Source organism: Pinus tabuliformis, chromosome 4_2 (assembly GCF_031772625.1).
Source record: "Pinus tabuliformis cultivar Carrire ecotype Pingquan chromosome 4_2, CPIR1, whole genome shotgun sequence".
NCBI classification, from domain to species: Eukaryota; Viridiplantae; Streptophyta; class Pinopsida; order Pinales; family Pinaceae; genus Pinus; species Pinus tabuliformis.
The window spans coordinates 728,389,329-728,413,271 of record NC_142304.1 but is presented as its reverse complement, the minus strand read 5'-3'; the positions used below and the strand labels follow the sequence as shown (position 1 = coordinate 728,413,271).

At 38.1% G+C, this 23,943-nt stretch overlaps 1 pseudogene; it reads right to left on the bottom strand.

Moving 5' to 3' along the window:
* The window catches only part of LOC149171654 (ERAD-associated E3 ubiquitin-protein ligase component HRD3A pseudogene), a 44,663-nt pseudogene extending 21,129 nt beyond the window's left edge, over positions 1–23,534 (bottom strand).
* Positions 23,535–23,943: the final 409 nt, after the last annotated feature.

The following is a 23,943-nucleotide window of genomic DNA, read 5'->3' as shown; positions in this document are numbered from 1 at the left end:
AGACAAAAGAGAACTTGGAAAAAGAGACCGTCAATGGAGGACGGATCAAACAGACTGTCGACCAAGGTATTTCTCTGCTAAACCTCATAATTTTTTGAACAATAGGTGTGCCTACTTATTTTATGGTCACTGCTACAAGTGTCATATATTTGGACACAAAGCTATTAATTGTAGAAGTGTCAAAGTTGAAAGAGATGAAAATTTTAGGTTTAATTCACATCGGACTACTAAGTCACAAGACTCCTCTTTTAGGAATCAGAATGCCTTCGCTCCCCTACAAAGTGAAATTGAATATTTTAAATGTGATAATTTCGGGCATAATTCCAACGAGTGTAGAAGTAGGTTTGAATACCTGTCTAAATCTCAAACTAATAGACAGACTCGCATACAAAAGGATAAAAGAAGCTGGAAACAAAAGACCAAAAAGAGCATGCCATGTGGGCTCGCCTTATCAACGCGTGATAAAGAAAAAAATGGTATGTAGACAGTGGTTGTTCCAAACACATGACTGGAGACAAGAGTAAGTTTTAGAAGGAGGGAATGTCACCTTTGGAAACAACACTCCAACAATAATCAAAGGAAAAGGAGTGGCCAGTCTTGATCAGAAGACAAAGCATAGAATTTGTTGTATGTGGAAGGCCTCAAACACAATTTGCTAAGTGTTATCTAGATGTGTGAAAATGGCTATGATGTGACCTTCTGATCTAAAGATTATGACATCTAGAATATAAAAAATGGAAAACTAGTGGGGAAGGCAGTTAGGACTCAAAATAACATTTATGTGTTCGATGACTCAAGGCTCAGTTGTTACTTGAGAAAAATGAGTGAAGCATGACTGTGGCATAAGAGGCTTAGACACATGAATTTTTATAGCTTGATAAGGATAATAAATGTAGACACGATAAAAGGATTACCTAGATTGTCAAGGCCTGATAACACCATCTGCAATTCATGTTAGTTTGGCAAGCAGACTAGGACTCATTTCAAAATGAAAGAGTTAACCTCATCCAAACCTCTAGAGATTATTCACATAGATATTTATGGCCCCATAAGAACTAAAAATCAAAAGGAGAAAGGTACTTCCTGTTATTCATTGATGATTACACGAGGGCTACTTGGATTCTCCTCCTAAAAGAAAAGTCAGAAGCATTTGATAACTTCAAGAAGTTTAAGGCTCAGGTAGAGAATGAGAAATATTTGAAGATAAAATGCTTCAGATCAGAAAGAGGGGGATATTTCACCTCAAAAGAGTTTGAATAGTTATGTGAATATAAAGGTATTAGAAGGCAGTTCTCAATGTCCTGAACTCCTCAGCAAAATGGGGTTGTGGAGAGGAAGAACCAAATAATCCAAGAAATGGACAAAGTGATCTTAAAAGAAGCAAGAGTGGCTCACCACTTGTGGGGAGAAGTATCTCAGACAACAATATACTTATCAAACATAACTCATCTTAGGCATGATAGCGACAAAACTCCATATGAGTTATGGAAGGGTAAACCTGCATCAGTTAAATACCTCAACGTGTTTGGGAGCAAGTGCTTCATTAAAAGAAATGAAAAGAACCTTGTGAATCTTGACTCACGCGCTGATGAAGGAATACTTCTTGGATACTATTCGAAGCAAAGGGTATAGATGCTACAAAAAGAGGACAAGTGTAATAGATTTGACCTGCAAATATATAAAAATATAAAATATGCCCATAAATAACAAGATCTAAAAATAGATAAACTTTAGATCTTTATTAATATCAAAACCCTTGAGGTAGGGTAACACCATACAATTACTCCTTAAGGAAGAAGAAAACTCCACAAGCCATATGATTGTCAATACAATAATCTTTCACCTTTCTCAATGGGGAGTCTCCAGCCTCTATATAGGCTTCATACATATAATACCATGGGTCTTTCAATGCCACACTTCTAATACAATGGGCTTATCACATTACTGCTAACTACTTGTGGTCCCTTACATGATGTGGGTTAACCACTTTATTTTTTAACTATGGCCCATCACATTATTACATTATTCCCTTGGGTAACTCCCCCTGTACCCCATAATCTCCTCCCTAGGTATACTACACAAGTAGTCCCTTACATGATGTGGGTTAACCACCTTATTTGTTAACTATGGCCCATCACATTATTACATTACTCCCTTGGTTACATCCCCGTGTACCCCATAATAATGTAGTATACCTAGGAGGGCTATTATGGGGTATAGGGGGATGTACCCAAGGGAGTAATGTAATAATGTGATGGGCCATAGTTAACAAATAAAATGGTTAACCCACATCATTTAAGGGACCACACGTAGTTAGAAATAATGCAATAATACTATTGTATTAGAAGTATGGTATTGAGAGACTCATGGTAATGACCCATGTTATTGTATGTATGAAGCCTATATAGAGGCTAGAGACTCCCCATTGAGAGAGAAATAGATAAACTTCAAATTTTTATTAATATAAAAACCCTTGAAGTAGGGTAACACCATACAATTACTCCTTAAGGAAGGAGAACACTCCACAAGCCATATGTTTGTCAATACAATAATCTTTCACCTCTATCAATGGGGAGTCTCTAGCCTCTGTATAGGCTTCATACATACAATACCATGGGTCTCTCAATACCATACTTCTAATACAATGGGCTTATCACATTATTTCTAACTACTTGTGGTCCCTTACATGATGTGGGTTAACCACTTTATTTATTAACTATGGACCATCACATTATTACAATATTCCCTTGGGTACCTCCCTCTGTACCCCATAATATCCACCCTAGGTATACTACAACAAGGAGGATATAAGACTGCATTGACATAGTGGTTGATGAAGTAGGCTCACAACCTAAAACATTCGAAAGTAACTTGGACTTAGATGATGAAGAGAGTTGATAGTTGAGGGACGTAGATCTGAATGAAACAAATTTAGACAATGAAGGTGAGGAAGCAAGCACATCTTCAAGGCCAAAACACTTTCCAGGTATGTGAAAAAGGAACACCCTGAGAGTCAGATTCTTGGAGATTAAAGAAAGGGTATCCAAACTAGAAAGACACTTGTGGGAAATACAAATCATGAAAATTCGGCTCTACTATCATAAATAGAACCCAAAAACCTCTATCAAGCAAGTGAATATAAGTTTTGAGTGAAAGCCATGAATGAAAAGCTAGACCAAATTGAAAAGAATGACACATGGGAGCTTAACCCAAGACCAAAAGAGAAAATTTTTATTGGAACCAAGAGGGGTTTCAAGAATAAGATGAATGAAAAAGGTAAAGTAATCGGGAAGAAAGATCGGTTGGTTTGAAAAGGGTATGCCTAGATAGAAGGGGTAGACTTTGAAGAAACCTTGCACTAGTAGCCCGACTAGAAGCCATAAGAATATTCCTTGTTGTTTCCATTCACAATAACATCAAATTTTATTAGATGGATGTAAATTCTACCTTTCCCAATGGTGACTTATAAGAGGAGGTTTAAATTGGGAAGCCTGAAGGTTTTCCACTCTCCTCTGATGAAGGGCTTGTATGAAAATTAAAGAAGGCTCTGTATGGTTTGAAATAGGCCCTTAGAGCCTGGTATGAAAGGCTTGATAAGTATCTCCAACAAAAAGGTTTTAAGAAAGGCTCAGTTTACAAAAATCTCTATGTAAAATCTAAAGATTATCATCTGTTAATAGTGGTTGTGTATGTGGATGAAATCATATTTGGTAGTGATGTGGAGCAGTTGGGGCATCGGGTTGCAAATTGTATGAAACCAGAGTTTTAAATGTCCATTATTGGTGATTTGTCCTCATTCTTGGGTCTGAAAATTACTCAGTCTCCATGAGGACTTTTTATATCTCAATCCAAATACCTTAAGGAAACTTTGAAGAAATTTGAAATGAAGGATTGCAAACCTGTCAGCACACCCATGACTACAGGCTATAAAATTTGCAAGGAAGATGCAACGCCACAAGTAAATCAAACTAAATACAAATTGATGATAGGAAGCTTACTGTATCCGACAACTTCAAGGCCATATATCATGCAAGCAGTGGGAATCGTCGTAAGATTTCAGGCTTGTACACGAGAAAGTCATGTGGTGGCTGTTAAAAGGATTTTAAAATATCTTCAAGGTACAGTAGAGTATGGATTATGGTACCCCAAGAGTAAAGACTTCAATATGAAGGACTACACAGATGCATATTGGGTTGGAAGTCTAGATGACAAGAAGAGTACTTCTAGTGCAACTTTACTTTTGGGTGACTACTTGGTATCGCGGGTTAGCAAGAAGCAGGGCTTCATCTCTCTATCGACTGCTAAAGCAGAATATATTGTTGTTGTGACTTACTGTACAAAGATTATATGGATGAAGAAAACATTAAAGGATATATAGGTAGAGTTTCCTAATCCCATTCCCATAATGCGTGACAACACTAGTGCAATCAACATGTCAAAAAATCTAGTCATGCATTCAAAAACCAAGCACATTCCTATCAAGTATCATTTCTTAAGGGAACAAGTTGCAGCCAACACTATTAAACTTGTATATGTGCCCACTAAAGAGCAACTGGAAGATATATTTACCAAGCCACTGGCAAGAGAACCATTTCAGTATCTTAGGTAGTAGATAGAAGTTATGGCTCCTCCCTCCAAATGGCTTCGTTTTGGTAGGAGGTGGAAGCTACTCAACAAGAGGAAATCATGGTAGAGTAGGCTACATTAGTTCAGGGGGAGTGCAAGTGAAGTTTTCTTCGCCACTAATGTCAAATTGGGAGAAATTTGGCATCAACGCAGACCATGCCAAGCTGAGGGGGAGTCTGTAGTGTTGAGATCAATGCCAAAGTGGGAGATTGTTGGACATTTGATGGTATGAAGGTGGTTGGCTTTGTAAGTGTTGGCATTGATGTCAAACAAGGCTCAGCTTGATGATAGGGCTTCATAACTTGGTGGTTTTGATTCCATCTATGTATAGAATTTAGAGCCATATTTTGAGGTATAAGATGGGCATGTTGGCTAATCAGACTCCTTCCATTGGAAAGTGCTATGGAAGAGCTTTCCAACAGTATGTAGAAGTCCAAAAATGGACTTGTCATTCGAGAGATATGGCCTGCTAAAGTTTAGGATGATTCAAGCTTTGTGCAGTGAGGAATATCAGAGATCGAAGGTCCCAGTGAATTGCAATCGACGATTGGAGGATTAGTGGTGCAGTGCAACAATGTATGCATTTCGCCAATTAGCAACTTGCGATATCGACAATCAGAGTTCCCAGCATATTAGAGATCGAATATCAGAGGGCATTCAATATCGGCGATCGCACGTCGATGATCAAGGAAAATTAGCAATCGCAATCAACAATCTTTCATATCAAAACTCCCGTAAATTGTGAGGATTTGAGCCTCTAGTGTTAAATTGACAAGAGAGCCAAATGGGAAAACATAAAGGAATTCAATGCAAAACAAAGGTTGGAGGGCCTCTTTCTCTCTCCTCTAAGAAGACACGAGGAGACATCCGATTAGGTCCAATAACGACAGAAGGTAACATCAGATCAACTCTGATGAGGACAAGTGGTAGTTTCTGATTGGTTCCGATAAGGGACACGAGGCCTCTTGCATCAGCGTGACATCACGGTACAGAGGGACACGTGGCAGGTTGTTTCGGTGTTTAGGGATGGCCTAATAGGCCATATTTGAGTGACACGTGTCATTGGTTAGAAGACGCCACATGGCATGAGATGACATCACTTCAGGAATCAGTGATCAGAGGTTTGCAATGGTTCGCTCATGTGCGACAATGAAATTTCGTTGGTGTGTGGGATAGAAGGCGGTCATGAAGGCTTAAGGGAACAAAAGGCCTCCGACAGAGTACTGAAAGACTTAGCGCCTTAAGGCTAAGCCCCCAATCACCTTCTTCGGTCCATAAGAATGGGAGATTGGTGATAGCAGGTTTGTGGTTGCTAGCACATTGGTAACAAATGAAAAATGTCGATATAGGGGACTCTAATATGGTTAACACTCGGCCACCAAACCAATTCCTATGGTGGCGATATAGCAGGGGTCTAATGAAAAAGGGGCTAGACTTGATCGGAGGTCGATAATAGGCTATTTCATAGTGTTACACCATTAAAAAACATTGCGATGAAAAGCTTTGATATGATGGTACATGGTGCCATTAAGATGTATGAATTGATAGTTGTGGTTTTGAATGCAGAATTGTAAGGTTGATGGTCGAAGACCTCTCGTGCATGCATTGTAAATAAATGAAAAACAAACACTCCATGATGATTTATAGGTAGATCTTTGCGAACATGTTGAAGACTCAAAATTCTCTATCTACAACAATATAAGGGAGACCACCCGGTCCGGACCTTAAAGCAGCTCCTTTTTGATTTGGAATGGTGGTCCCAACTGGCTCAAATAGGTCCAATTACCTTTTCCCTATTGCTATCAGTTTTAGATGTGTATTTAGTTACCAATAGGAAGGGACATTAGATCATTTCTTCTTGCTAATCAGGCAAGAGAATGACCCTTAATTTGTTTTAACGGCACAGCGAAACCATTGTAAAGTTTTTCCTGTTAAAAAGAAGACTTCTAGAATGCAAAATGTGTGATAACACACGCAAGATCTAATATAAGATGCAATTAATATAACCTATCTCAATTGAAGGAAATGGAAATCATTCTCTCAATCGAGATCCAATTAACTTAATAGGGAAAAAGAAGCTTTAAAGAATTGGAATTAAGATGGAGGAATTAGATCAAGGAGATAGCTCACAAGATCTGATTCCTTGTTAATAGAAATACTAACAATCAAACACTTAGTAAATAGTTACATAAGTGCATATTCAAAATATATTGAATTCCTTGTTTATCATATACGTAAGAACTAAAAAGATTCATGATGAATAACTTAATTAGTTCGAATAAGACATCGTGTATGCAAGCAAACAATTATTATCCTAAATTGTAAGATAACTCGTCGATCTAAGATTATAACTATTTGTTCCAATGAAAACTTCATTTTTCATATTATATCGAAAATTAAGCCTGTAGAATAGTTTAAGTAGATTTTTAAATGAATTAATGCCCATGTTTCAACAATAGTGAATGAATATGATTATTAACTCATACATTTGAAATATAAATTGAAAGATTGAAATAAGAATTCATTTCAATTAAATTCTGTAAAAAATAATGTTAAACATCATTAAATGAAATAAAATTTTATTAATAGCCCGCAGGGGTTTGATCTCATGGCCAGTAGACAAGCTGCTAAGTCGTTTGTGCCGCTATGCAGGTCACGAGTTCAAGTCTTGTCTTAACCGAGGGTCGTTCTTGCGGGCTGGGCGGTTCCTCCTAGTGGTTATAGTGGCAGCCGGTGGGATTCGACCCCGTGTAATGCGAGTACGATACCACCGTCGTTGCCGATTCCGCTAGTAAAAAAAAAAGAAATAAAATTTCATTAATAAATGAAATCAAATTATAGATCCTCACAGTACGACAATAGTGCACAATCCTATGGGTGTGGAATCAATCTTTTCTTGCAGAAATGGCCTCCTCCTTACAACAGTAGTACATAATAAAAAAATGTTTGTCCACAAACATATGAAAACACGACAATATCAAGTCTTCTTCCCCTAAGATTCCTCTCACCTATAGCTCTAAATCCCCATTACAGTAGTTCTTTTAAGAATTCTAGAATTGCAGAGCAGAAAAGCCCCTAATACATTCTACAATTTGTTATCTATAATTTTTACAAAAAGAATTCTCAATAGGAAAGTTGTTGAAAAGTAATTATGCTCAATCAATTTTCATTGGCCCAAAATCCAATTCCTCTATCGCTGGAGCATTCTCATTGATTGAAATCTTCATCTTTTCATCTCTTCAAATTGTTTCCCTACAGAAACCAATCAAAATATAATTAAATTGCAATTTAAAATCAAAATAGAAAATCTAGAATAAAATATATCCAATATAAAACTTAATTACATAATTAAATAAAAATAAATATAAGCTTTCTATTGATGCCTTTGAAGATTTAATTGGTCAAGGGGAACATAGACGAATGGATCTACACTCAGTAGAAGTTGTGCGGAAATGAAAATGCAGAAGGTTAAACTCAAAAAATTAGTTTTGTTTAGAAATTCGGAGCTTGATCTTTTACTGAATTTTAGACCCATTAAATGATTAAATATAGTTATGAAACCACTTCATAAATATTCTCCATGATTTTATCTATCCAACGAGGCATCATGGGTCTCATTTGGCCAAGTAAAACTCAATTTATGAGCTTCTTATGTTAGGGAATTAAAACTGCCAGAATTCTAAAAAATTTACCTTCTAGACTAAAAAAAAAATAGTTAAAACTTAAATCATGAATAAAAACATAATGATTAATTAATACTAATTTCATTTTAAATAAAATTTAAATTAATTATATACCATTAATTAAAATTTAATTAAATTAAATTTATCAATTAAATTATTTAAAAATTAATTATGGTTAAAATTTAATTAACCATATGTTAGATATAAACTAATTTAATTATAAAATTAAACTAATATTTTAAATAATATTATAGTATTATTTAATACATTACATATTAAGGAATTTAGACTTCTGTGATCCATAACATTGTTTAGATAATCTTCGGCAAAATCACATAATCAATCTTTTGTCGACGCGTTTCGAACCAACCAGTGTGGTTCATCGTCAGGACAAGTTGAAGACCAATCTGGCTAAGCTGGCTTAAATAGAGTGTGCAGAGATCCCAACGGCTATAATGCCAACGGCTAATTTTGACCAAAGGTCTTAGTCAAACCACTAATTATATTTTTAATATTCTTAGAAACCGCTAAAACCTATAATCTATTTTTATTAGCTTATATACTAAGAGAGTTCCTTTGTTAATTTTGAGTATGAATAATATAGTATTTATACAATCCATTCTTAAATATAATGGTCATGTGTAATCGTTCATATTTAATTAAATAATCTCATTCCAATGTTATATAGTATTAAATTTCTTAGAAAAGTAATAATTTAAAATTAAAATATTATAATATAGGCGAAAAATTAAAATATTATACATTTTGTACATTTTTTTTTAACTCAGGTGACAAAGATAATCAAACTTCAAAGGAGTGTTATTTGCGAACCAGATAACCAAATGAGGTGAAACAAGTATCGATGAAAAGCTTGTTAAAAGTTGTATTCATTGAAATAATCAAAATAGAAATCCAACGAAAAAAAGAAGAAGGTAAAAATGTAAAAAAAATAAATAACTAAATGAAAATCATAAAAGGGGTTTTACCATAAATTAATGTAAAGGGTCCCCATTATTTGAAGTAAATAAATGAAAAATGGGGGGTTGTTGGGTTTTCCCTACAACAATGGCGACACACAAGAGAAGAACTAGCTATCTCTTGTTGAAGATAATGAACTTTTTTTTTGTTAAGCTTGGCAGGACCTTTCATTTTCTATTTATAATCGGCAAATTTACACCACACAGGTTGGCTAGGTGGCCTCAACTTACCCAGTGGGAAACCAAGTCTGTTGGCCACCTATCCTCATTATAAGCCATCAAAAAATAATAAAGTTTCAATCTTTCTAGCCAAACTATGTATGTCTTTGTTTCATGACCAGACTCTATATGTTTAACTATCTTTAAACATGCATGACATAAAGTAAAAGTTAACCGCATATATAAAAATAAATAAACATGGTACACTGGCTAGCCCTTCTTCTCTTCCGATTTCGATTCCATCGGTTCCGGCTTCTTGACAGTTGCTCCAGGCATCTCAATCAATTCTATGATGCATGGAATGTGCCTTTGAATTCTGTCCAATCTAATGTCCTGCATGAGGAGTTGAAACTGAATTCTCTGTAGATCCCGTTTGCAACTCGGCATGCCTTGGAGAGAGAGTCCCATCCCCACCAAGATATGTTTCATGGCCTTCCCCAACAGGATTTTCATTAGCCAATAGAGGTATAATGTTTATTTGAATTAGGTTATCCTTCCTCTGGTATTCCTAGGGTCCAAGACTAGTGTCTTCCAATTCTCCATCTCCTCCTCTGTCTCACTGCCTTGCTTGATTTCTTCTTCCCATTCTTCTAACAAATTTTGAGTGCCTTCATTCATTCACTCTCGATATGCTGCAATTGCTTCACTGATAATATGCTCCACAGATTTCCTTCCTCTGCAGGGTTCTGACGTGCTCAGGTCCTTAGCCTTTCTAGGCTCCTGGCCTTGTCTTCCTTGTCCTCGTCCTCTCATTGGCTGAGCCATATCAGCACATTCGATACAGGTTCACAGGAAAGAGATGTTAACCGCAAGCATTGTAATGTATTATTGTCCTCGCTAGGATTGTCAATGTCGTCATTCTCCCTGTTCTTTGTCTTGTCCCATTTACGAGCAGAACCGGGGGCAGGGTGGGTGGTGAGCCATTCTTGAGAAAGGGTCGAACTCCTTATCCCTTCTGGATTTTCACTCCTCCCTCTCTGTTGCCTCACATACTTAGTGTGGTTAACAAGCCCCTCTCGAGGCCATGCAAATGAGGTTAGCCTCAAACCGAACAATTTTCTCCCATGGTTTGTCATCCATTCCCCTCTGCCCAATAAGCCAGAGCCATTCCTCTGCCTTTGTCATGCCTGTCCTCCCCCACAGGGATCCTAGCTGGTCTCTTAGCGCTGTAATTATTCCTAGCTCCTCATAGCTTTCCATGGTTACATCCACTGGTCCATTCACCAAACCAACATGTTAGTTGCTCTTTGCTACCCTCATCCTTAAATGTCGAGCAACTACCTACCCATCCCCAACGACCAACCCCTCTCAGCCCACAGTATGCGAAGCCCGGGTTCCCATTTCCAACCCAGTAAGGTCCTCACAGCCACAGGCCAAATCAAATCCCAACAGTCTCAAAATAAATACGCAAAGCGAGACTACTGCAACTCAATTCCTCCTCCAACTCCCCCTCCATTTCCCCCAATTACCATTCTCGAGTATCTCCCTTTCCCCCTAGCAAGAATCAAACCAGGTCAACATTGCAAAGGAGGCGAAGAGCCAAGATACATACATGTTTCTACTCCAAGGTTGATGCCGCTATTGCCGTTGCCTTCCTTCTCTGCTATTTAAGCTCCTTACTCCACAAGCCAAATTACAATTCTTACTTGCCTTCCTCTCCTTAATTACCATGCATCCCACCTCCCCCCTGCCATCTCTGCCACCTTTCCCACCACCCTTGCATGTACTCATGCCAAGGGCCACTGCACCTATCGCTTTGAGTGTGTGGGGGACGGTGGTACGTAAATCACCTGTACTCGTCATTACTGCCCGCAGGCACTTCCCTTCGTTGGCACACACCCCCATCGGGGTTTTGATTTTCTAGAGGCCCACTTTCCTGGCTTTCCCTGCAGACTTGATACAGTATTTCCACCAGGGCTTCGAACCTCTCATCCTAGGGTTGTACCAGCCATAATTTTTCCATCAGGCCATTTTGCTGGTTGCATCCCCAGTTTGCCAGAAAATCTGCCCCTTTATTCCCTTCTCGTCTTACATGTCAGACCATTATATAATCAAACTTTTGAATTAATTCTCCTATCTCTTGTATGAGGCGAGTTGTCCTCCAACTTTGGCTAAGCTTGTCCCATGTGGTGCCATTGTTCAATTTTGCCAAAGTGTTTATGACCAGACTTGAGTCTCCTTCCACCACTATGTTTCAGTATCCCATTCTGACAGCTATTATAAGTCCTTGTCTTGCTGCAACGAATTCTGCCTCGTTGTTGCTTGCTATCCCACACAAGTTAGCATATATGAGCTGTGTGTTGGCTTGGTTATCTCGGAAGAGGCCACCAAGGCTTGCTACTCCTGGGTTCCCTTTTGATGCCCCATTAAAGTTAAGTTTTATGAATCCTTCTCTTGGGGTAGTGAAGTGAGACGGGATATCACACCAAGCCTATTTTTTCTCCAAGTAGTTGGGGCAAGCATTCCCATTGTTAGATTAAGTTGCCGTAAGATTTGAGCTTCTTGGGGAGGGACTTTCCAGTCTTCTTGGTTCCATTGTTCTGCTAAGATAGTTTCTCTGATGTTTCGAACTATTCCTTCCCACACCTGTTCTTGAGATGATGCTTTATTTTTAAAGACTCTACCATTCCTCTCTTTCCATATGGCCCATATATTTAATCCTAGGCCCAATCACCATGCTCGATTTAATATTGGGCTTGAGAATATGTTGTTACGCCATAAGAGGATTGTTTCCCTAATAATGAGGCAGTCTTGATCCATCCTTTTGAAAACTCCTTGCACCTGACCCCATTTTTGTTCAGCAAATAGGCAAGTGTTGAGCATGTGCTCCATATCCTCTCTGTTCTGTTGACATAGCCAATAAAGAAATGGGCCCTGGAATCCCCTTTTTTATAGTTGATCCCAAGTTAGGATCCATCCTTTGCATACCAGCCAGAGGAAATGAGATACCTTCGGCCACTGCCCTCCCTTCCAGATTTTTTTCCAAAGAATGCCTTGCCCATCTTGAACTTATTCTGCTTGTAGGTCATAAGCTTCTTTTATGGTAAAGGTTCCTTTCGTGGTGTGTCCCCATCTCAGAATGTCTGGGTCATTTCAGATCATTAATTGTCTCAATCTCATTTCTTTTTCGAACTCTATCCATTGGTCTGTCTCTATAGCCTGGCACCAATCTTCCTTCTTCTTCCATCTCCTCCAATTCCCAGTTCCTTGGTCCTCTTTCCAGAATTTATCTACATAGTGTATGTTGTTGTCTCTGGTAAATTGATATATATCCCTAAGGTCTTGCATGTTTACTACTCATTCTCTTTGTTGCTAAGAGTCCTACCAAAATCTTGTTGTTTTTCCTTTATGAATTTACCAAAAATCATGTTGGTTTATGAGGTTCCTATTTTGGGTTGCCAAGTTCCACACTGCCAATCCTTTGGGGGGATCTCTATATCACAGAATATCCTCAGTTCTCTTAGGCATATTATATTTTCTTGTCCATATTTGTTTCCATAGATCCCTTCCACCTCCTATCCATCTCCACCATAGTTTTGCGCCCATTACTTGATTTAAAGTATAGGGGTCTCTGAGGCCTAGTCCGCCTTCCATTTTTTTTTACCAGTCCTTGCCAGGATATCAATGCCCATTTTGTGACTTGTTGTGCCCCTCCCCACAAGAACTTTTTGAAAATATCCACCATTTTGGAGCATGCCCCTTTAGGGGCAACCATACCTGAGAGTTGGTATATGGGTATCGATTGAAGCACTGCTTTCAGAAGGACAGTCCTACCTGCTAGGTTGAGGAATCTAAAAGCCCATTTACTTAATATTCCCTGCAACTTTTGTAGGATCTGCTGCCAGCATGATAATTTTAGGGAATTTTCTGATAGGGGCATGCCCAGGTATTTAGAGGGGAGGTTTCCAGTACTAAACCCCAAGATCCTAGCTAGATAGGTCTTGACATTCCCCTAGGTGTTGAAAAAGAAAATACAATATTTTTCATTGTTTATCTGAGTCCCCGAGGCCTCCATGAAGGTATTCAAAATATCTTTTATTCTACGAGCTTCCCTAAGGGAGACTTGATAGAAGAGCATGATATCATCAACGAATTGTTGATGGGTGATGGCTAAATCGTTACCCCAAACCCCCAGGCCTCTAATCCTAGATTCATGGACTTCATTTTTTATAAACCTTCCGAGACCTTCGAAAACAATAATGAATAGAAAAGGAGACAATGGGTCTCCATGTCTCAAACCCCGTGTTGGATTAAAGGTTTGGTAAGGAGACCCATTTAGCAGAATAGAAATAACAAGAGTGGATATCATAGCAAGGGTCCAATTTATCCATCTTTGAGTAAAACCATAGGCTTTGAGGATGCTACTCAGGTACGCTCGGCTTAACCGATCATATGCCTTAGAGAGGTCCAGCTTAATCATCATTCCAACGAGCTTTTTTGCCTTGAGAGAGTGGACTACTTCTTGAGAAGTTACCAACCCATCCAAGATTTTCCTTCCCTCGACAAATCTCGTCTACTTCGGAGAGATGATATTCGGTAGGAGGGGTTTTAGCCATTTTACAATAAGAGTAGCTATAATTTTATATATGACATTACATAAGGCAATATGACGAAATCCTTGAGGATCTTCCCATTTTGATGTTTTATGAACGGGAGCAATAAAAGTGGAGTTCAGACTGGGGCATACCTTTTGATTACAACCGGATTCCTCAATGACCTCAAGACTTTCTCGTCCCATGAATTTCCAGGTGGCTTGGTAAAATTCTACTGTGAATCCATCCAAGCCTGGGGCCTTGTTTTTCTTCATACCCTTGACAATTTCTTCCACCTCTTCTAGAGTAGCTGCTCTCATCAAGGCTAGGATCTAGTCTTGAGTTACCCGATGAGGTATATGTTGCAAGATTCTTTGAATTGCTTCCGTTCTATTTTCATGTGGTTCTTATAGGAGATCTCTGAAGTGATTTACTAGAAGTTCCTCATTTTATTCGTGTTGGACTCTACGATTCCCCTCCTCATCTTTCAGGGAGAATATTTTGTTGTGCTGTCAATGTTGAACCATGGCCTTGTGAAAAAATCAGGTGTTTCACTCCCCTTCCCTTAACCAGTTCACCCTCGATTTCTGTTTCCACGGGATCTCTTCTTCTTTTTTCCTTTCTTCTAGCTGATTTATTAGGTGTCCCTCTTATTTAGCTAGCTCTTCTGATCTCCCTTTCTGTATGATTTTTTTTTGCACCTCTGTCATGCACTTGTTGATCTGGTTTTGGTTGTTCATAATATGCCCAGATTCTTCTTTATTCCATTTCCTTAGTTTCTTCTTGAGATCCTTGAGTTTTAGGTGGAACGTATGCATGTAGTTCCTCCCTTTTTGTTTGCTTTTAGTCTACCATTCCTCTTTTCTTTTTTATGAGGTGCAGGTCTCTTAGCCAAAAGGCTTCAAATCGAAAAGGTCAATTTTTAGGGCTCGCTTTTAGGTCCATTTCTAGTCTTATCGGTCAGTGTTTTGATCCCATACCTGGGAGGATCGAAGCTTCTATGAATATATCCTTGCTTATGAAGCAATTTGATGCCTCCCTCCTCTTCTATTATTCCAGGTGTGAACCTCGTTAATTGTTAGGAGGTCTACTAAACGCATTTCTGCAATGGTATCACCAAATATTTCCATGTCTATATCCATTCTTCTCACACCTCCCTTATTCTCTGCTAGGGAGTTTATCGTGTTAAAATCTCCTCCTACTACCCAAAGTTCTTCTGGGTATAGGTTTCTCATATTTGCTAGATTTTGAAGGAATTCTCTTCTTTCCCCCAGGATATGCGGTCCATACACTCCTATGAGTAGCACCTAGTCTTTCGATCCAATAATTCTAAATCTGCCTGAGAGTATTCGAGGGAGGCTAACCTAATCTTCAAACCAGATCTCTCTAGGGTTCCATATAATCGCCAACCCTCCAGCACTACCATTTGTGTTCTGGGCTATAACTTGGTACTGGGGTTTGAAATTTTCCAGAATTCCTTTCAGTTTTCTTTCAATGATTTTAGTTTCTTGTATTATCATGGTTCTTAGTCTATATTTTTTCAATCTCTCTTTGAGGTATCTTTGTTTGCCTATGCTATTGAGGCCTCCTATTTTCCATGTTGTAATAATCATTTCAACAATTTTTGGGTTGTTGAAAGACCTTTGATAATGGCACTACTCTTCCAGATTTTACTAGTAGTTCCCCAACCATCTGGATGGATTCATTCATTATTCTTCTTCCCTGTTTCTTCCCCCATTTTCCTAGGGTTCCTGGTTCTTGCCCTTGCCCGCCTTGAGACCCTAGGTGATCTGGTTGGGCTATGATAGCTGATACTTGTTAGGACTTATATTGCTGAAAAGTTTCCTTGTAGAGTTTCTTCTGATCTTCTAGGGTGAAACGTTCATCCAAGTGTCTCCACGCCTGTAGTAAACGTTTCATCACTTGCTCTTCCACACTGAGATCTTCTTTCAGGTTATCAATCTCCATTGGGTTTTGCTCTATCATTTGCATTTTGAGCTCCTCTCGTGGGTTTTCTGCTACCTCCTAGCTCTTTAACTTATTTCCTTATGGCTCCTTCTTTTTCATGCTTTCCATCTCCATGATATTGTTCGGGGTTGTCTCCCCCATTTCGTCCTCCTGGAGGGTGGCGAATCTGTTATGGACGCACTGCTCTTTCTCGCTTTGATTTTCTCTTTGATTACCTGTCATCCTTTGGTTCCCTTTTCTCCTGTGCACCTCTTGAAATCCATCCCCATATTCTCTTCCCATCATTTCTATTGCCTTTTTCTTAGTCGTAGGGTTCTCATGGTTATTTAATGGGAAGACTTGGTACAGGTGGCCATATTCATGGCATCACTGGCATCTAAAGGGGATATGTTCGTAGTCGAGGGGTTGTTGCAATATCTCATCATGGTATTCCAACTCTATGAGGTCTGGTAGCGGCTTAGTGATATTCATGCACACAAAAATTCTTGCATAAGAGGTGTACCTACCTTTTCTTGTCGAGTCTGCTACTTTGACAAAGGTTCTGATCGAGTTGCCTATCCCTTCCAAGATTTTGGGGTCCCAGAAATCCATTGGTAGACTGAAAAGTCATACCTAGATGGGGGCTAACAGAAGCTTTTCTTGACCTAGGTTGTAGTATTCCTCCCAATGTCTCATAGAAAGCCCTGCGTTGTTGAAAAAATACGGACCATCTTCGAAATCCTTCTCCTTGTATTCAAGGTTAGAAAATATTACTGAGAAGAACCCTTTTGCCCCTAGCTTGAGGTCTATGTGCCACTTTGGTTTCCACCATTGCTGGATCCATTTGATCAGTTCCTTCTCTGTTGGCCGAGCCCCAGTAAACTTACATATTGGGGCGTGATCCTTCATGTATCTTCTATATTCCTATAGTTTATTGTTTGGGATAACAAATTGGGGTTTCTTAGTTGTCCTAGGCAGGGATTTCCCTCCCAAACGCTTGCCATTTGGCTCCCAAAACCGACATTCCTTTTCCACTGCTTATGTTACCTCTAGTTGCTTCGTGCTGGCTCGATTCACCTACAACAATGTTTCAGTAGGAGGGGATCTCTCCCTCACCTGCCATGCCACTCATCGGTGTTGTCAACGTTACCACGTCGTGTTGTTGTAGTCGCCTCACCATCTGCGAGGTTTGTAGGTTTGTCAGGTTGGATCCGTGAAAACCCTAGCTGTTCACGATATCATCGCCCAAAATTTCCTTCTACTACCTGTGTGTCTTACAAAAACTAAAGATAATGAACTTTAATTTACCCAAATGTTTAAAAAAATTGGAGTTCATGAAATCGTCTAATAGTAAAACATTTTCATAGGTCCCACATAAATAGATTAAGAAATATGAGTTTGTAATGATAGGTACTAAACTATTTTTTTTAGTAAAAGTCATTAGTCCAAATTTGGGAAAATTTATTTTAAAATTACCTCATATGAAAAATAGAAGAAGGTATAGACATGAGTTTTTGATAAAGCATGTATCTATTTTTATGAATGGTCTCTGACATCACTTCGCTACCAGCAAGCCTGAATAGTGCTCCAATGAAGTTGTCTTTTATGCCATACAGGCTTAGTCCGTTGCCAGCAAGCATCCATAGCCACGACAAGTTTACTTCTATTTCCCATGCTTCCTCTTTTAATCACTCTTTTGATAAACATATTTGTGATATTTTAGTTTCTGATGTATTTGAGTGAAAGAGGTGGGATGGGAATAGAATCTTATGTTCATGGACATAATACTTTCATAATGTTGACTCCAAGTTTTTTCCCTGTGACTATCAATGAGAGACTTTTATAAAGTGTAGGGGTGAGAGGGATTCATTGAGTTAAATTTCAAATCAATTCTTTCCTTGAAAAGGTAAACTATATTAGTTGGTAAGGATGTGTGTTCCTCCATGAAAAATATTTAAAGCAAGAGGGCCTTATGGTTCCATAAGGATACGCCTTTAATGATAAATGAAATTCACTGAAATAAATAGAGTAAAATTTTCCTATGTATGCCAAGCATTGTTGGACGAGAAAAGTCATTTCACAGAAATCATGGTAGAGTCAACAGAATCAACTCAAAACTAAAATAAAAAGAAATCCAAAAAAGAAATTAGCAAACCTCAAAAATGTAGAAATGATGAAAACAAAAGCTAAAAAAGAAAAAATCTAGAATTTAAAAGATAACCAAACAAGACTGGTTATACAAATTTCTCAACAGAAGAAGTAAAAGAAAATAATCATGTGAACATTCCTTCTTATGTTGAGATTTAGATACATTTTATCTTGTAGGGTTATAAGAGTTTAGGATTATGATAGTAGTGACGATAAAATTCAACCAAAATGAGAAACTTTTTTGTTTGCTATAAATTTTCTCATTTGAAAGCAAAAAGCTGCATAAAATCATCTTAATCATTTTCTAATAAAACAAATGCTTAAAGAAATAGACTAAAGGTTCAAAAACTCCCTAGTTTATCTGATTCGATGAGGATCATTACTTCTTATTTTAAAAACTTGAAAGAAAACTAGACAAGGGAGAATGAACTTCGAATCTGATCTAGTGGAAGCGTGAGAAGTTTTATGAGGAGTTGCAAAACAAATATTTATATCAACTAAAACTAAAAAAAAAACAAAATTGAAACTAAAAATAAAGAAATGAAAATACATGAAAGTGCACATATGAAACTTACCATTGGAGAATTTAATTTAATATTACACGAGAGATATCATATTTTCCAATACAAGGTAACTTCTTCTTTTAATTAAAGTTAAATGCATGAAAAAGTTGAACTGATCGAAATCTTATTTACCCAAACTCATTATTTATTAAATCTAACGAAGGAAAGTAGTAAACTAGATGGAACAATGTTTCATGTTCAAGGAATCTGAAAATAAAACAAATCCATCATAATTGAGAATGAAAGGATGCTTCTTTATGAATTGCAGCGAGGATTGTTCTCATAATATTACAAGTGTTATGAAACCAGCTCAAGAAAAGATAGAAAAGATAGGTCAATGTCGTAGAATTCAGCCGCTTCGAGGGGGAAACCTCCTTTACATTACATAAATGAACAATTCTTGGATGATACAAATGAAAAAACCTCCTTTCTATATATAGGATTCGAAGGGGTCATAACATAATCAGAGTCGACATAACAATAATAATGTAAGGGCACAATAATAACAATAGTGGGCTTCTATGGGGCACAATAGTAACAATATGGGCACTAAATGGGTACATCAATATAATAAGTGGGTTATACTAATAACGATAAGGGGTTACACTAGTAGTATAGGGGCCTAACATGCCCCTCTCCTTCAAAAAGCGTTGTCCTCAACACTTGAGTAGTTCTTGATGCTTCTGTATAAAATTCTTGTCCTCCCATGTGGAATATTCAGCGGGTAAGTTCTTCCACTTGATGAGATACTCTAAAATTGATCGATTTCGTAGCTGTCAGGTTCTTTTTTCTGTGACTGCTCCAGGTTCCAATATGATTTTTCCTTCCTCTTCAATTTCTGGCAATATTGTTTGAATTGGGATCTTTTGCAACTTTCGAATAAGTGGCCATACTTCTTCATCCTTCTTCCATTCATCCCTTGCTTTGTTTATCCAATCTTTTTGGATAATATAAATAGCACAAAACAATGCTTCCACATCCTCATTCTTGAAGAGTCTTCCCATTCGGTAAGGTTGCCATTTTTTAAGTGCATGCAGTATTGCCAACATTTCCTTCTCATAAATAGCTTGCTTGAGATGTAGCAGTAAAAATACCCAATCACTTACATCAAAACATTTTTCACTACGATGTTGATCTACCTGTTGTTTCATTTGATTTTGCACCGAAGTGGCGTTATCCTTTAAAAGTTGGAGAACTTGTTGTTGATGCTCGATGTGATCTTTCACTGCTTGAACCTTTTTCTTCTTGATATGTCCTTCTATCTCTAGAGTTTGAGGAGTGGTAATTTCTTCCAATCCTTTACAAGATATGGTCGGATTCATTTCTTGATGCTCAATGTGATCTTTCACTTCTTGAACATTTTTCTTCTTGATATGTCCTTCTATCTTGATAGTTTGAGGAGTGGTAATTTCGAACAATGAAATACAAGATATGGTTGGATTCATTTCTTCTTTCTCGATGTGATCTTTCACTTCTTGCACCTTTTTCTTCTTGATATGTCCTTCTATCTTGAGAGTTTGAGGAGTGGTAATTCTTGCCAATGCTTTACATGATATGGTCTGATTCATTTCTTCTTTCTCTGGGGTGGGGTCCTGGCGTATATCTTCTTCTTTTGATGTTTCTTGATACTTTTCTTCCTCCTCTTCATATTCTATGTAAAATAATTTCTTCTCAGCACACTTATGACCTTTAGTGCATTTGCTATCATAATTGTAACAAAGCCCTTTTTCTCTTTTTTCTTCCAATTGTTGTGGTGTAACCTGTTATCTCAAAATCAGACCCTGATAGGCTACTGGTCAGGTTGAATCTAAGTAACTATTTCAGACCTACTTTAGGCTGAGGCTTAGCCTCCTCAACCTGAGAGGGCTCTCTCTGGGTGTAATAATGATTTTGATTAAAACTAAGATGGCTAACTCTTGTAGAACAATTGTGACAAATATGAATGCTGGAAATACATCAAACAAGTATCCATTGGGCCTATGGAGTCAACAACACTTCAATACAACAAAGATCTTGACCTTACATGGAAGTCAGGGCATTCAGCATTTGAATATTCAGAATATACACTCATAAGGAACCACACAATTTATAGATGCATACAGGAAATCAGAGCACATTCAGTGAATTCTGAGTGATTATACATCCATACCACTGTAAACAAAACTAAGAAGAAGACAACATCACACATTCTGAATATGAAAAATCCTTCATGAATCCTGAGAAGTAAAATCAAAATAATATTACTGAAAGTGAGTCTTTTTACATAAGCCAAATACTATGCTCTGTTATAAAGTTTTCCAACCCCTTTTACATTTTTGTTTCAACTATATATAGAGCTCTTCTACCTAACTGAGGTTCCTCCTCTAGCGTGAGGGGAACTCCAATTCTGCCTATGATGAAACCTGCTAACATTTGAAACTAACTAATAAATACAGCAGACTACAAATTGACAACTCTAGAAACCTAAATCAATTAGGATTCTAATTCGACATCATGCTGAACATATCATTTATTACAATCAAGATGGTGCTCCTACGAGAAAAAGGAGAAAACAGGCTCATTCTCTGACAATTGGTTTTTTTTAGTTTAGCTGTGATGGATGCTCGAAGCTTCTTACTGGTCCTTAATGTCGTATCCCTTTACCTCTGCTGAGAAAAGGAAACTATCCCTGTTTTTATGCCTTTGTTTTCCTCAAAGATATTCGGAAGTAATTAGCCATGTTGATTTTCTTGAATTAGTAATGAGTGCCACGTCCTTCGTGTGTTGTAAGCTTTTCCCATGTGCATGTGTGCCTTTGCTTGCAAGATACGCTCCACACGTTGTGCTTCTTGACGCCGAGAACCAGCATGAGACGATATTTGTATAATCACATTAGCTTCAGGAATATAAATTGAGTTATCTTCCACCTTTGAAAGGAAAACGATATTAACATCAGGGTTGTGCTTGAATGCATACAGGATCCTTGTTCTTTCACTATGACTGGTAGCACCATAAATCATAGGCTTCCTGAGCTTCATTGCATATTCAGTAAGTTCCAAAAGATTGTCTACGAAAACAATGATCTTATCTCCACGTTGTTGTTCATGGAGACGGATGAGAAACTCACAGGCTCTAAAACATACAAGGCCTGTTTTTTTTTTTTTATTTTTTTTTATTTTCCTTCTTCAGATACTCTGCAAAAAACTCCCTTGTCATGGGGCACCACACTTCAGCACATTGTACATAAGCAATATATCCTCCCTTCACCAAATCCAACCAATTGGCTTCATATAACTTGGGCCCAATCAAGAAGTTCAAATCAGTAATGCGCTCGTCCTCTCGGACAAGTGTAGCTGTAAGCCCAAGTTTACAATGAGACTTTGTAATGCTATTGACTTTACGAAACATATGTGCTGGAACCACATGTACCTCATCCATAATAATAGGCATCCCCAATTAAAAGTGCAGCGTGCTCATTACCCTGCTCTGATGCATGCCACCAAAGGGTGTGTGCACGTTGATGTCGCTCAACATCACTGCAGAAACCTGACTTTCCTATGCATATCGTATTCCCAAACTTATCAAGAATCCATGCAGCATTACTCTGTGCAACCTCATATCCAAGCTCAGCAACTCTCGAGTACAATAGCGGAGCTCTGCCTGTTTGCCCTTTCAAGTAACACTCTAATGCCCATCGCAACAAGGATCCCCAAGGTCCTCTCTCTGCAACAAGCTTATAGAATGTAGTGGCCATCTTAAGATCCTTTTTCAGACCAATCCCTTTCTGGAACATTTTTGCTAATTGATAGAAGGCCTTTGGTTGACTAGCATTAGCTGCTGTTATAAAATACTTGGAAGCTACTTTAATGCCTTTCTTCACACCCAGTCCTTTAAAGTACAACACTCCTAGATTGTAATGCCCATGACCATGGGATCGTCATTTTCAGCTGCCTTTTTGAAGAATTATCTTGCTTTTGTATAATTTTTCTTTTCTATTCCATGACCCTTCATATACAAATAGCCAATGCCATTATATGCAGAAAAACGCTTTCGCTTAGAGGCAGCCTTGAACCATTCTAGTGCCTTGGTAAAATTCCTCTCAACTCCAGAACCTCTTGCATAAATTTCACCGAGAAATTCCATCGAATTTGAGTCTCCCTTCTCAACCATTTCAAGAAACCATGATAATGCTTTCGCATTGTCACGGGGAACCCCCTTCAAACCAAAGTAGTAGAATACACCAAGTTTATACATTGCCACTGCATTCCCTTTCTAGGCCTGATATTCAATAATTTTGAAATCATCATCTTCCTCACCACGCGACTTCCTTAATGCTGCTTTGTTCTCTTCAGCTCCATCATTGATCCGTACTGGTTCAACCAATGGTGATTCATTGAAACTAAGAAAGCTAGCTACTGCTACAGATGCAAGTTCTGCATAAAGCTTAACATATTTCTCATACATCTGTTGTCGATAATAGGTATAGGCCAGTGCCATCTTCGATTGAAAGTTTCCACCTTCTGCAGAAAAATGATGATACAAAAAAGCCTTTGCATCACTCTGCTCATCATCAAAATCTAGTATATGAACCTTCTGCTCATCCTTGAAGGTTTCACAAATTGCACCATTGGCCACCATGCAACCAAATTTGAAATATGGGCAAACTTCAAATAACATTTGCATGGCAGATAAAGTATCAATGCTTGGTGGCTCTTTACAATTCAAAGCTTTGTATATTCCGTTTCCTGAAGATTCTATTCGTGCAGCAAGACCCTCCACCATGAAAGCTGCAAGTCTTTCCATTGGGTCTCCTTGAATTGAGACTGTCTCTCTCAATTTTGTGATTATATGTGATGCCATTTCTTATTTACCTTCAGATATTTCAGTTGCACATTGAACTAATAGCTGTTTGGAAGAGCTCCCTGTATGAAGATTATCTTGCCGGTGACCATTTGATGCATATGCTTCTTGTTGCAAAGAATTAGTTTGTGAAACAGAACATGAATCAGAGATATTTGCAACACTGGGATAATCTATGCTTCCATTAGAATAATCCTTCAAGGTTGTGCTCTCCATCGGAGAATGCATAGGGGAATCCTCATACAGGAGGTTTTCTATTGTGTCTGCCCATTCCCTGTCAATATATGTGCTTTGAGCGGGGCTAATGATACTTGCTTCATCAATATCACTAAAAATTTCTCTCTCCAACTCTTGCAGCCATTGCCTGATGTATTCTGGATTTTCATCAAAGATACTACCATGTATAGCT